We start from the raw sequence: 15,108 nt of genomic DNA, 5'->3' as shown, positions 1-15,108 counted from the left end.
CTCAGGTACCTTTCAGCTGGCTCCCACACAATGCAAGAGAAGAGGACACTGCCTATCTTGTAAGCAGAAGAGTAGCAAGTGGGAAGATGCAGCTTGCAAGTCAGCAGAAAAGTGAGGAAAGGAGCTGCAGAGTTAGGGAAATATGGGAGCCATAAACAAGGCTCCAGAAAACACAAATATCTGGAGTTCAGAAAGATACCAAAAAGCCAGGATGCTGGGAAAGACACATACAGAGGAGGAACATGAGGAAAACCTAATTTCTTGCATCAAAAAGTATGAATTAAAAGAGAAAATATTTCAGGAAATCAAAGAGTACTAATTAAGTTGAATTCACTCAGGTTTTACATGATGCAGTTAGATACCCAATGAAAAATCCCAATGAGTCATCTAGTATTTGTAATGGGTTGCAAACAAAGTTAGTGAGTACTGCAATTATGTACATATTGCTTTCAAAAACTCAGATATTCTTAGAAGAATCATTCCTCATTTCTCAATTTTGGCACAGAAAAATGGACACGGTAAATTTGGCTTTAATCTCTTTGTGCTTCAGTTCCATAGCTGCAAAAATGGGACACTGTTAATACATTTTCAAAGGGAAAATAAAGATAGGGTTAGAAGCAGCCATGAAGCAATTAGCTGATGTGATAAGAGAACCAAAGAAATTCCCAGGAAAAGAAATGAATAATTCTGCAGTCAAGATTTTGGATGATGTAGCATAAATAAGGCCTGAGGCTAAACCACATAGTGAACAAGATAAAAAGAAATGTTGGATAACTATTACTCACTCTGTAAGACAGAGGTCTCCTGGGAGAAAAGCTGTGTGCAACTGTGTAATTAAAGATTATATCATAACCCATATGCACAAGGGGATTAAGTAGTAAGGTTGAGGGAGAAATGTTCATTCCTGTCTGTCCTTCTTTCCTGTCCTTCTTTCCTTTTAAAATTTTATATCTACTATTTCAAATGCCATGTTAGAATAAAGAAGCATTTGAAAATTTTTTATAAGGCTAGCAAAGGGATTTTTTCTAAGTATTGAAATTAATATTAGCACTGTAAGCAAGAACTGTTTAGTTACACATTTTAAAAGATAAAATAATATTATTTCAAAAAAAGAAAAAAAACTGGTTCAGAACAGTCATGTATAGCTGAAGTTGCCTGCTACTGCTTCAGTATCACATTGAAATTACATGTGTTTCCCTTCTCCATGATGTTTGATGAAGAAATTTCAAAACACATCAGACCATAAGCCACTGAGAAACCTGCTGCTCACTAGCATACTAGCATTCTTGAAATTCTATCAAATCCTCTTTACCCTCTGTGTTTTCTTACCATTTGCTCTTTGATCTTCTCAGTCCAATGGAATCCAGATAAACTTTCTGAGAATTTTCTTGGCTTTCAAATACTTTGCCACTGTCATCTTTATAATGAATATCAGAATACACACAGGAAAATCTGCAGAAACCTCTTCCAATCCATCTGTGACCCTTGATTACTGTCATTGAAGTTGCTCTTGGACCAAGACAAATACAATATAAATCACAAACTGAAAATCCAAGCACATTTATTTGAATGATATCAAGACAACACCTTGCTCTGCAAAAACTTAATTATTTCCCTACATTCTTCAAAATTCATCAAAATTGGATTCCCTCTGAATATAAAGTTAAGCTTCATTCATGTTGAAAATAGGAAAAAACCAGAATATCTATTCCCTAATGAGAATTAACTTTCTTGTGTCAATAACATGAGTGATGTACTACTACTTATAAACTCTTCATCTCAAAAAAAATCACTGAATTATAGAATAGCCTGGGTTGGAAGGACCTTGAAGATCATTTATTTCCAATCCACTGCTGTGGGCAGGGACTCTTTTCACTGGACTAGGTTGTTCAGAGCTCCATCCAACATTGTCTTGAGCACTTCCAGGGATTCACAATTTCTCTGGGCAACCTGGTCCAGTGCCTCACCACTCTCACACTGAAGAAATTTTGCCAAAGAGAGTTATCCTCCTTTTTTCTGAGGCATCTATTGATACAGACAACCCAACAGCTGTTTCATGTTGGAGTGCAGTGCAAATGTGAGCCCAGGTTTAGGATACCACCAACTGAACCAGAAATGTCGCTACCCTGTGACACAGAAGGCAGAAGCATTTAAGTTCCTTCTCTCAGACTGATTCCTTAGAAAGTGTGAATGGGTGTATTTGTCCTAAGAGATGTTATTCTGGACCAGGTATCATATGCCTGTGTGCTTCTAACTATTAGTCAAGTAGGATATTTGTTACGTCACAGCAATGTCAAATATATGAAGCTTAAGCTGTGGCCAATTTGACAAAATGGAATAATATTTCTACACCTGAACCAAGTAAAACTTGGCTTAAGCAGGTGATCTAATAGGTTACAGATTTGATTTCAATGAACACAAAACAAGTACCTTCTCAGGAGGGCAGAAAATTCATTCTCATCCTTGGCTTTGGGAAAACCAGGTACATTCTTCCTTTAGCAAGCTGAATCAATAACTTCTGCTGGATCACTAAGTTCTTTGAAGGAATTTTAAAACAAATCCAATTCACTGTTTTCTCTTTATTAAACCTTTAGTTACTATGTAGCTTTACTCTAACTCTTAATTTCTTTCCTTCTTTTAATAAATTAACACCTCTTGTATGATTGGTAGCCATAAATAATACCTCACCTGTAGTGGGTTGATGCTGGCTGGAGGCCGGGCACCCACCAAAGCCAATCACTCACTTCCTCAGCTGGACAGGGAAGAGAAAATATGAAGGTTTCATGAGTTCAAATAAGGAGAAGGAAAAGTCACTTACCAAATACCACCAGGGGCAAAAAGGGCTAGAATCAGAGATATTAATTGAATTTAATGTTAAGAAAATGAGAGAAGGATAATGGGAATTAAAATAGAACCTTCAAAACACCTTACGCTGACCCCTTCCTCCTTCCCAGGTCCACCTCCTCCCCTAGCAGTGCAGGGAGAAAGGAATGAGGGTTATGGTCAGTTCCTCACACATTGTTTCTCCTGCTGCTAAGGGAGAGGAGTCCTTCCTCTGTTCCAGCATGGGGTCCATCCATGAACTTCTCCAATGTGAGTCCATCCCATGGGCTACAGTTCTCCCCAAACTGCTGCAGCATGGGTCACCTTTCCATGGAGTGCAGTCCTTCATGGACAGGCTGATCCTGAGTGGGGTCCTCTCTGCCCAGGTCTCCCATGGGGTCACAGCCTCCTCTCAGGCATTCACCCACTCCAGCGTGGACCTCTGCATCCCCATGGGCCTCCTTGGGCTGCAGGGGCAGCTGCCTCACCATGGTCTCCTCCAGGGGCTGCAGGGGAATCTCAGCTCTGGCACCAGGAGCACCTCCTGCCCCTCCTTCTCCACTGACCTCGGGGTCTGCAGAGCTGCTCCTCTCACTTATTCTCATCTGCTTCTCTTTAATATTTTCTCTTCAGCACTTGTGATATGAATATATATATGACTTGTGAATAAAGTTGTTTTAGTGTTTATGACTGATTTTCGGGTATTGCTGGGAGAAGAGGGAAGGAAGAAGATAGATTCTTAGGGTATGATAACCATACATTTGAATATTTCTTAAAGCCTTCCTAAGTGAAAAGTTTCTCATTCTTCGATATTTGCTTTTTGAAGAAATAATGTTTAAAAACTATTATTGTTGTACCTTATATTTTTCTTCCTATTTGGATAAGCAAAGATTGGATTAGTAATTATCAGACCACTTTAAAACTACACAAGTTTTACTTTCTGCTATTTTTCAATCCAGAATTTCCTATTATTTTCAAATACTGAATTTTCTCCAGTCTTTGAATCCACTGTCTCTTTCTTCTTAGCTGTTTCTCAACTTCAGCAATTCAGAAAGTATTCCTAAATGTTCAGGATCAAAAATAATCAACATATTTTTAGAAATTTTTTTACCAGATTAACAAGACTAATAAAATAGAAATATTTATGTATGTCAACACAAAAACTGGGTCTATTCTACCAATAAAGAGTACACCCCTTTCAGCACCTGAACTCTATCTTAATTTTTTTTTCTAGTGCACTTTACTGAAAGTTAATGAAGTCGTTCTGTGTCAGTCATGTTCAGACATGAAAGTGATTCAAAACACAACATTTGCAACTTTCAGTTTAGGTTTCACAGGGCAATAAACGAGTTTGCTAATATAGAACAATTGCTCAACTTGCCTGATTATCTGAGGAGAGGGATGATTCCCAAATGGACTCCTGTATCAGACATTAAACTGGCAGCTGGTTATCATTACCAAAATGAATAATGAAGTAGCACTGACATCTGGATGGGTTCTAGGCAGGCACTGATGTATCAAGAGGGTTTCTCTGTTTTAAAGACTGATTCTTTCAGTGTCACTGATATGATGAAATGCATCTTCACTGAAGTGGTGAAGTGTTTTATGGAAACACAGAATTACAGTTACTGCTAAAAAGATTTAAGGGAACTGAATCATAAATAAAATTTCCTCTCTCCATGTCCAAGCCAAGTATTGGCATGATGAGATAATGCAGTAGATATCCCAATAAAAGGACAGAAAATCAAGTTTAACCTAAGTGCTTTGAGCTTATGACACAGCTGATAAAATCTTCCACATACAAAGTAACTTCTGGTGTGATGATTTGTCAAGACTACATAATTGATTTTCAAGAAGCAAATGCATTGCTTTATAGATTGCCAGTAAGATACGTGACACAGTTTCCAATTTGGTTCAATGATACAGGGAGGAAATTATAGAATATGACCTCACATAAGAATATTTTCCTGTGTTTTGCACTAACAGTGTAGAAACACACTGATACCACTAATTTCTTGTCTATTATTGTTAAATGCATCAGTGCATTATCTTTGCATACATTTGAAACAGCATTTGATGAGTAAAAAAAAGGCAAAGCCAATTGTATGAACTAGTTCCCAAAACTTTGCTCTTTATTACTACAAGCATTATTTGGGATTAAGAAGGGAAACTTATCTGGGTGTTTACAAATAGAATAAATGGCAGCACAGTATGACTCTTTTCTTCTTGCTCCTAAAATATATGTGTGTTTCTGTAATACAATTTTATATATCTCTACATATATACATTACATATAGATAGGTGTAATTACTGCTTAACATTTTGAAAGGTTTTGATTGATACCTGAGGTCAAAATTAATCAGCTATCTGGAAATTACTCAGAAAAAGAGGACACCATAATTTTCACAGAGGCAGATTGATATCTTTAGTCCTAGTGTGTGAGAAAAAATGAACCAGTTCCCCACTTTTCATACTGCTGTATCATCCAGGAATACAAGGATTTTGTCCTGAAAAACACTTCCACGCCAAGCCAGTGACTGTAGTACAAATTGGAAAGTTTTTGTAGAACTCAGTTTGGGAACAAGGGTTGTACTTTCTTTCTAACAATTTTAATTATCAGACTAGTTCAAGCAATTTCAGGAAATCCCCAAGGGAAAGTAAACATGTCTTAAAGTTACTCTAGGTTTCTATTCTGAATGGTCTCCATGCAAAACAAAGTCAGTCATGAACAACAACTGCATGAGAAATCAGCTATTCAGAATTAGTTTCACACTCTTAAGATGAAGGGACGAAACCTGTTGCTGATTAAGTTTTATAATTATTAAGAAGGCTTTATTATACTTTGTTCACCACTTACAGAAGTTAGAGCAGGGGTAACTTTTGTATGTCTTAAGAGTTGTTTGGATGGGAAAAGAAATTACTGGGTAGATTCTCTTGATATTGAAGGCACTTAAATCTGCATATGAAGACATATAAAAAGTTTTTTGCATATGTAATGGATTTTAAAGTTACATGAGCTTCTTACATCTTTCATTATTTATTCTTTAACATCACACACAGAATTCAATTAGAAATTAATTTTTATCATAAATACAAAATGTTTTTCATTTTGCCAGCATATCTATCAGATTTATAAACTAAGATATACAAAGCAGGAATTAAATGAATGCATTTTTAGACACATTTTTCTGCTTACTTATCAGTAATTGCAGATTTTATTAATTGTCAGCTTGCTGTTCTTTACCTCTTAGTGTTGCTGTTGTATAGGGGATGATATACAATAACATAAACTATAAAGTTAAAAAACCCCTCCACTTCTTAGATTGAGAGACATAGATGTGCTAGTCTTTTTAAACTTAAGAGCAGTGAGAAATAAATTCTGTTTTATCCTACTCAGCCAAAACAACAAAGCAATGGGGGGTTTTCCTACAGATTTCATGTAAAAGTCCCGAGATGACAAACACAAAAGCCTAGATATCAAACAGGTTGAAAATGCTGATGTTTAACACCTGCACTGTGTGACAGCCAAGAAGTAAGCTAAAGCCTTTGCTAACCAACACACCTGCTTGATAGTTTTTAACCCTTTCATCTTCATTCTCAAATGCCTTGCTTATAATAGGAGAGGATTGTAATAGAACGATGCAACCAAAGAGATTTAAAACACAGTTTTAAAACAGAAATTACATTCTACCTTCTTGTCAAAATGTATCAAATACTATTTTATTTGTATTGAAGGGCTATCTAGCCTGACAGGTTTTTTAGTAACACTGGAAAGGATTATTTATGGCTACAGACTTATGGGCAAAAAAATCATACAGGCTGTGTGGAACTGTTTTCTGTGTCTAGCATGTTTGTATTATCACATGGTTAAAACTGACCAGGCACATGCTGCAAAAAGCCATGAGTGGTCTAATCATTCTCCCTGCCTTTCAGAGGCTGCAATGATAAAATTAAAGACCATCCAGCCAAAGCTGAGTCCAGGTATCTACTGGGTCTGCTTTGGCAGTCCATAAGCACTGAGTGCACATGCTGATGTGCAGAGGGCTTATGCTTAATGTCACAAATGAATGAACAAGGGCTCATATTGCAGAAATTCTTACATTTAAATATTCCCCAGTCCTTCAAAAAGAAGAACATTTGACAGTTTTTGTTCTGTTGTAATTAACATTAAAGATGAGGGTCATAATATTAGGTCCTCAGTCACCTTTAAGATAACCCACACAGGATAATTGCCATTGTCAATAAAAGCAGTTTGCCTGAAAAATTGTGCAGCCAGTGTAGCTAATATGTCATTTTAAGTTGATGTCACTTTCTGCTTCCTTCACTATTCCTTGTAAAAAACATCTTCTAGTGTCTTCCATTACTGCTTGGAAAGTTCCAAATGAATTCAAAACCTATCTGGAATAACATGGGATATTGCATATGGGAGATAGTTCTACTTCTTGCAGCAGTAAGAAGGGTTGAAGTGGAAAGGGTGGACTCAACGAAGTACAACTCTAGCTGTGCAAACTATGCATTTTGCCCACACCTAAATTATACTAAAGAATGATCACATCAAAGAAGCAGCAGCAGGACCCATGATATTGTTGGAAGCATTGGTAGAAATTCTCCATGTTTAAAAATAGGTGATCCCATGGAACACCAGGAGCTCTAATGGGTTTTAATGTGAAGCTTATTTGTATTTTTTTTCATCTTTGCCTCCATGTAAAAAAAAAAAATCATCTGCAGAACTACTCAGCAAGAGTTCTTCAACTCTTCTTGATTCAAATGACACTTCAATTAGATGAAGAGCTGGCCATCATTTAAGGTAACATAAGTTTCAAGTCAGAACCCCAGAAGGGAATAAATTAAGAAATTAGTACCCTGAGGGTGAATTTTCATCATTTCATATGGGTCAGGAAGCACTTCACAGAAAGTCCTCATACAGAGGGTTTCTCAATAGCAATTTGAGAAAGTCTGACTGTTCCATAAAAGAACATCTGAATGAAGAGCAGAGGACAACAGTCTCTAAACAGGACTTCAGGAGTGTTCAAAAGTGATGAGGAATCTGAGGCTGAGCACCCATGTGGTTGTTATTACATCATCTGGGTTTGTGTATTCTTGTGCTAGGTACTGTAAAACAGCCAACTCCAGCTTCGTGTCTTTTCTCCATAAAATCACAGTCTGCACAATACTGGGCATATGGAACAATGTTGGGCATTGAGGAACTATAAGTGTCCAGAGTTAGAACCCACTGAAAGGTAACTCCAGAGCATGGACTGACACTTCAAGACACAAAGCAGGAATCCTAACTAGAGTCCCCCTCAAAAGAGATGAGTTTACCAGAGCACTAGAATCCATTAGAAAGCAAAACATGGGCAAACATGGAGTTTAAGGAATCTGACAGACTGCTATTAAGATGGAGAGTTCACCCCTTCTTTCTTCCTGAGTGTATTTTGTATTTATTTGATAGAAACTCCTGAAATGTTCTCAACATTGATATAGCAAAAGTGTTTTTTATGCTTCAACATCACAGAGGCAAGGACATTCAGCATTTTAATATTTATTACTTCACCAAAGATATTTTGGTACGCTTCACAAGAATATTCATTTCTCCCTTGCTATAAAAATTATATCCAAAAGTTTGACAATATGTGTGTGGAAACAAAGAAAAGCCAACCCAAAATTTCTTTTGACTTGCCACCTCCTTTAGCCTATCCTTTTAACCTCCATTTGAACTTTGGCAGTAATTAAATTGTAGACTGATGCTTTAAATAGAGCTTAAAAGTGCTGACACTGTTGGAATAAAGGTTTGAACACACTAATAGGTTTTAGTGTCTGAAACTTTTGATAATCTGGCCCTGAGTGTCATGGGTCTCTCTGAGTGGATTCCATCTGTCCCATAAACTTATGTACTGAAACGTAATGCAGCCTTTTGATCTTCCTTGTGTGAGGATCGTCATGTTCCATAAACTCAACAAGATGCTCTCATTCACTGAAAAGCCAGATCACAGACCTGGTGATTGGTGAGACTATACCACTTGCTAGTGTATGTGCCTCTCTCCCTTTGTCAAATTTCAGCTGCAGGATGACCTCACAAACACTGCTGAAATACCAAGTGCCTTTACTATTATCACATAGTTATGTTAGAATAAAATATCATGCTATATGACCATGTTATGACCTGGCCATGTCAGCAAAATATCAACTGGGACTGTAAAATAAATACTAATGGTTGCACTCTGCAGTAAAATAACCATAATTAATTAACTGACACTTAGAAATGTTATTTATTTGTCTATAATGAAGTGTTTTGATGTCTCCAGGGTTTTTTTAAACAAACATGGCACCTAACAAGGTTGCTTCCAATTAGCATTACCATAGTTGAGGTTGGAGCAAGAAAAGGATTATTTTTAACTGAGTTCATAATTAGAAATTACAGTGAGGCTGGAAGCCCCCTTGCCCTAAGTGCCCAGCACAGTGCAGAGCAGACTCATGCACAGTCTCTCCATGCTGAGACACTCAGCCCTACACCCAGAGCTGCTTAGACGCCTTCCAAGACACCCAGAATGACCAAACAGGGCTGGATCCCAGCTGGCCTCCAGCAGTCCCAGAAAATGAAGCACTATGAGCCCTCAGGGGGACCCCCTTGTCCTGCTTCAGCATCCACACAGCAGTGCTGCTGTGCTTGAAGAATTTTATGTAGACAGATGTGGGGCAGGATTTTCCCCCAGTGACTGCTCAAGTGTATTCAAGGACTACACTGCACATCTGCAAACAGAGCCCAGGACACTCTACCCCTGCATCTTCATCCCAAAAATTCATTCAGGACCTTAGGTGAACTAGCTGGCAAAACCAACTTCTGGCACTGTAAATACTGTGTTTAGAATTCTATATCACCCAGAAAATAAATCTAATATAACATGTGAAAGGAAGTTTGGGGTTAATTAACCCCACTTAATTTGGGGTTTTTATTTCTGATCTTCATAGAAAACCTTATTCGTTGTCTTTATTTAGTTCAAAGTTTTATTAAAATATCATCTATATGATGAAGGTTTTTTCCAGATGCTTGAAATATAATCAGTTTGTTCTAATTTTTTAATATAATTATTAATACTATTAATTATTAACATGAATAACCATTATTATTTTTATATTGACAAATAACTAAATGATAAAGGTAAAATTTTCTTATTATTAAAATGCTATTTATAATCAAGTTATATCCTGTTTTATATCTCCAAAAACAGGTGACAAAACCATGAAATGCTTTCATGTAATTTACAGTTATTTCATTAGATGGCAGTGTTACATTCAAAAACAAGTGTTTTATTCTTTTATACATATTTTTTTATATTCACCAAGAAAAGCAGTGGATCTTACTTTCCATGATAAACTATACCTGTGTATATACACGTTGGAGTGTTCAAGTCTTACATCTGGAAGTGTATCTTAAATGCTAAGTGGTGCTAACTGAATCAAGATATTATTCTACTTGCCAAAAAGTTATAGCTTTAATAAATAAAATATTATTTATCATCATCTTTAACTCCTAGGATCTATTCAAAACCTGTATTCCAGAAATCAGTATAATCTGAGGAATTATGATTTTAAACAATCTTTATGTTTTCTTGATCCTTAGAACAGCTAAAAATCAATTCAGCTCCAAACAAAAGTTTGAAACTGCTTTAATAAATTCCTGTAAAGAGCCTTTACAAAGCCAAGAATGGTAAGTTATTTCTCTTGTATCATGGATATCTATGCTGACCCTTTGATACACTAAAATCTGAATCCATAGGACGAAGACTTGCTATCTTACTTTTGAGAAAATCTTTTTTTTATAGAACTGAAACCATATCTGAGATTTTCATTTCTTTCCTAACTTTTTTATACTCCTTTCCCCCTTGATATATCTATCAAGGAGGAAGAAGGTATATTAAAATAGGGGGGGAAACAGGAATTTTGTGTTAAGGGACACGAAATCTAAGATAACAATAAAATATTTGCTATGACTGATAGTGAACTAAAGCACTTTTTGTTGGGTTTGGTTGGTCGGTTGGTTTTATTTGATGAGTTTTGTTGGTTTTGTTTTGTTTTGTCTGGGAATAAATTCTACCAGCAAAACATACAAACTCAATTTCCACCTATGAAGTCTGTTCAGCATTTCAGTCATTCCATCCATGCAGATCTATACCTTTATACTTTCTGTCAAAAGGCTTTCAGTCTTGCTGGAGGAAAATTGTAGTAAAGAACTACACTAGTTCTTCTTCAGCATTTCTTTATCAGTTGTTCTGATAGCAGCAGCACTTTAACTGGGAAAAAATAATTCCCAGTTTATTTCTCTCTCTCTTTGCAGCATACATGATGCCAGCATGGTTACTGATGTTCTGTTCCTTTGGATTGTACTTTTCAAGGTTACAGGGCTAATACTGCAGGTGCCTGATAAGAGACAGTGCCCTCCCTAATGCTGTGCTGTCCTTCCATGTACAGAACTCTCAGGCAGTGGGCTAAAGTGGACTGCTTTCGTCTCACAATATTCCTTAAGGGATTTCTATTTTTCAAACAATGGCGATGAGACAAGCATTTTAAGAATCTCTGGTTCTTCAGAATTCCATCTATTCCTCTGGAAAGGCATGTTATCAAAATGCCATGTCCTTTACTGGCATTTACCCTGAAGGCTGGGAAAGCATTTCTGTGAAAAGTGGAGTTCTAAGTAGTACAGAATTACAGCAGATGTGCTACAAAGCCCTACCTCAGGCTACTTGTTATTTTTGCACCCTATCTGAGCTGATTGGTTTTTCCCACCTGTGTGAAATTAGCATGTTTCCCTTTTTTTTTAATTACTAGTGTTGTGCACCAGTACATCACAGATTTAGCCACAAGTTTGTGTCTCTTTTGTGAGACACAAAATATCTCTTTTGTGCCCTCTTGGTCTTTTCTCTATTTAAAATGGCATGATTTTTTGCCCACTACTTTTCTTTTCAAACTTCATTAAAATATTGGATTCTCTTAATTTAATTTTCTGCTTCACTTTATTGGCAAGATACTCAATTTCAGGAAATTAGAAAGCAGCAAATTGACACTATTATTGGCCCTTTGAGAGCACTAAGACTCTACATAATGTGATGAGATGATGTAAGTGCACTAAAATAGAAAGAAAGCACACAGGTAAAGGAAGAAAACAGTTATCTTAGTAATTATAGTATAAGAAATTATTTTTTTCTGATCTTTTCCTGTTATTTCTGATCTACATGGCTAGGAACTCTACTTTTTCTACCATGACATCTTTAACCTGTCTAGCAGAAATAAAACTTTTAAACTGAGGTCTTTAAAAAGCTGAAAGCCAGACGATGATGATGATGATTAAAGGAAAAAGACATTGCAGATCGTGTTTTGTGAGTTTGCAATGATGCATCAGAGGTGGCTAAAGTTTCTGGTGAAGCTGAAACTCTTGCTAATGGCTCTGTAGTGCGTCCTTTCATGCCTTCCTAGTGAAATACCTTCTGCCAAAATTTCTCTTCTCATTGGGCACAATGAGATAAGAGCTCAGACTTGAAACAGAGTATTCTCACATTTGTGTTTACTAATATATTCATCCTTCAAAATAAAATAATAATTGATTGAAACTTTTGGTTTTAATATTAGAAAAACTTTAATATGCTACAGAGCCATCAAAGGTATTTAGGAAATTTTAAAATGTAAATTGTAGACATGAAAAGTATAGACATTAATAATTCTGATGATTTGTTTTACCTATGAATGAATGTGCCAGACCAGAAGTGAATAGTCCAAAGTCTTTAGGTTTTTGTATAATCAGACATTGATGACAAAAGAACCCTATCACTATAAAGTTATAGTTTGATCAGCATTCCTTATCAAATAAACTTGTTGCCCATATAGTTTGTAGGGTGTGAGAAAAACACTATTATGTTTGCCAATCACCTTTTTCACTATTTAGCTGGCAAATAAAAACAGCACTATGGAAACCAGCACCACAAAGAGGCCTCAGGTGCTGTAGCTCAGAGAATATGGAAAGTGAACATTCTACTGAATGCTCTTCAAAGGAAAAAATTAATCTGCCTTTTAAGGATAGACAGCCAATGAGATCTGTGTCAGATCTCTAAAACCAGACAGTTTCTGATCCTGCTCCCCAGCTCTATAACCAAGGGCTAAACACAAGGACAGCAGTTTTACCTGCGGCTGCCTTTGCCTCCCTCCCTGCACGCACGGCTTTGCTGCCCTCACCCCTCAGCACAGGGCTCGTGCTCAGGCACTCCTCGTGTCCCTGCCCTGCTCAGGCGCTCCTCGTGTCCCTGCCCTGCTCAGGCACTCCTCGTGTCCCTGTCCCTGCCCTGCTCAGGCACTCCTCGTGTCCCTGCCCTGCTCAGGCACTCCTCGTGTCCCTGTCCCTGCCCTGCTCAGGCGCTCTTTGTGTCCCTGCCCTGCTCAGGCACTCCTCGTGTCCCTGTCCCTGCCCTGCTCAGGCGCTCTTTGTGTCCCTGCCCTGCTCAGGCACTCCTCGTGTCCCTGTCCCTGCCCTGCTCAGGCGCTCTTTGTGTCCCTGCCCTGCTCAGGCACTCCTCGTGTCCCTGCCCTGCTCAGGCACTCCTCGTGTCCCTGCCCTGCTCAGGCGCTCCTCGTGTCCCTGCCCTGCTCAGGCACTCCTCGTGTCCCTGCCCCTGCCCTGCTCAGGCGCTCCTCGTGTCCCTGCCCTGCTCAGGCGCTCCTCGTGTCCCTGCCCTGCTCAGGCGCTCCTCGTGTCCCTGCCCTGCTCCTGCACCTGCCTCAGCTGCACCTCCTTGCGCAGGAGCAGCGTTGGTGCTGCAGGGGAAGGTGCCACCCTGGGTGAGGGATTTGGCATGCCTAGGGAGGCAAGGTGATGCCTTGCCTTGGAGTAGGAAGGTGTAAAAGCAGGAATGCAGCTGTTCAAAATCCAGAGCTGCCTCTGACAGTAAACACTAAACAATGCAAGCAACAGGAGCATAACCTTCATCAGAAGAGTCCAGGTCTCTCCAATGAAAGAGGAGATGCTGCTGAACAAGGAATTAAGGCTATAGTTTCTTAAAAAGTGTAAAAATGCGTAATTAGGAAGACCTGATTTGCTCACAGAGGTGAATGTGCCTACAAAAGGAAACAGGAGTTTATGTATACAGACTAAAAATTGATGACTAACTGATCAACCTTTGGAGAGGTTCAATTGCTAGGAGAGCATAATTTCTGTGAATAGTGGGGCTATGGGACTGGTAATAGTTCACAATATGTTAACCCCACCCTGTCATTCTTAGTGCTTTAAAACACTGTCTATTTGTCTCTTAGGAAAAGAGAAGTAGAAATGTTAGCCAACTATGATTTGATTTGATGAGTATTCCCATATATTTCCAACAGACTTAAAAGAGATTAATTTCCTGAAAAACTGTATATATCTACTTTCTAATAGCATGAAAAAAATAAATCTCATACCTCATAAGTCAGTAGCAAAATACATTAATTTTAACATCATAAACAGTGATGAATTTTTTATAGAAAAGCAGAACATCAGCTGATTTCCTTCACCACTTTACAGCCATGTGAAGGAAAACCTGAACAAAAAAAAAAGAAGTTCAAATGAGCCCAGTGACCAAAAATACATTTTTCTTGGTTATTTTTATCTTACTATCAGATTTCTTCTGCTGATTTGAATAAGTTACCTAGGAGAAACAATGTATAAAAGTCTTTCTTCAGATCTCTGATAGGAAATCCCCACTACAGCAATAAATATTGTATCTGTGGCAGGCAATTGGCAAGCTACCTTAATGGTGATAGTCCCTGGCTGACAATCACACAAAAGTGAGACCAGAAAGTACATCTTAAATGTTTCAGCACTTGGATTTTCCTAACTACTCCTTTCAAGTTCTTTATGAACAGCTTGTATATAGATCAAAACATGCTAATTTCATCATCACTGGCCAGCTTCATAAAAGAATCATACAAAAACATATGGGCACACTCACCAACTTTTTAAGAAACCAAAACTTTCATGGAGTTATTGAAGTTTCTTCATGAGATAAAAGCATTTTGCTGGTTTGAAACAATAGTACCTTTTTTTTTAATGAGAAAACATATGAGAGTGCTGTGTGTCATTCATCATCTGTCAACTTTTCATTTCAAACACTGTCAAGGGGCTGCCTAAATATGCAAAGGTAGCAAGGACTACTACCCTGCACAGCCAAGAAAGGTCTGGGGGTGATCCTGAATGCACTAATAGCCAAAGGCAGCAAGGAAAAATATTTAAAATACATACAAAATACCTGGATATGAGATGCACTT

The sequence above is a fragment of the Agelaius phoeniceus genome, chromosome 4, assembly GCF_051311805.1.
Source record: "Agelaius phoeniceus isolate bAgePho1 chromosome 4, bAgePho1.hap1, whole genome shotgun sequence".
NCBI lineage: Eukaryota > Metazoa > Chordata > Aves > Passeriformes > Icteridae > Agelaius > Agelaius phoeniceus.
This window is presented reverse-complemented; position numbering follows the sequence as displayed.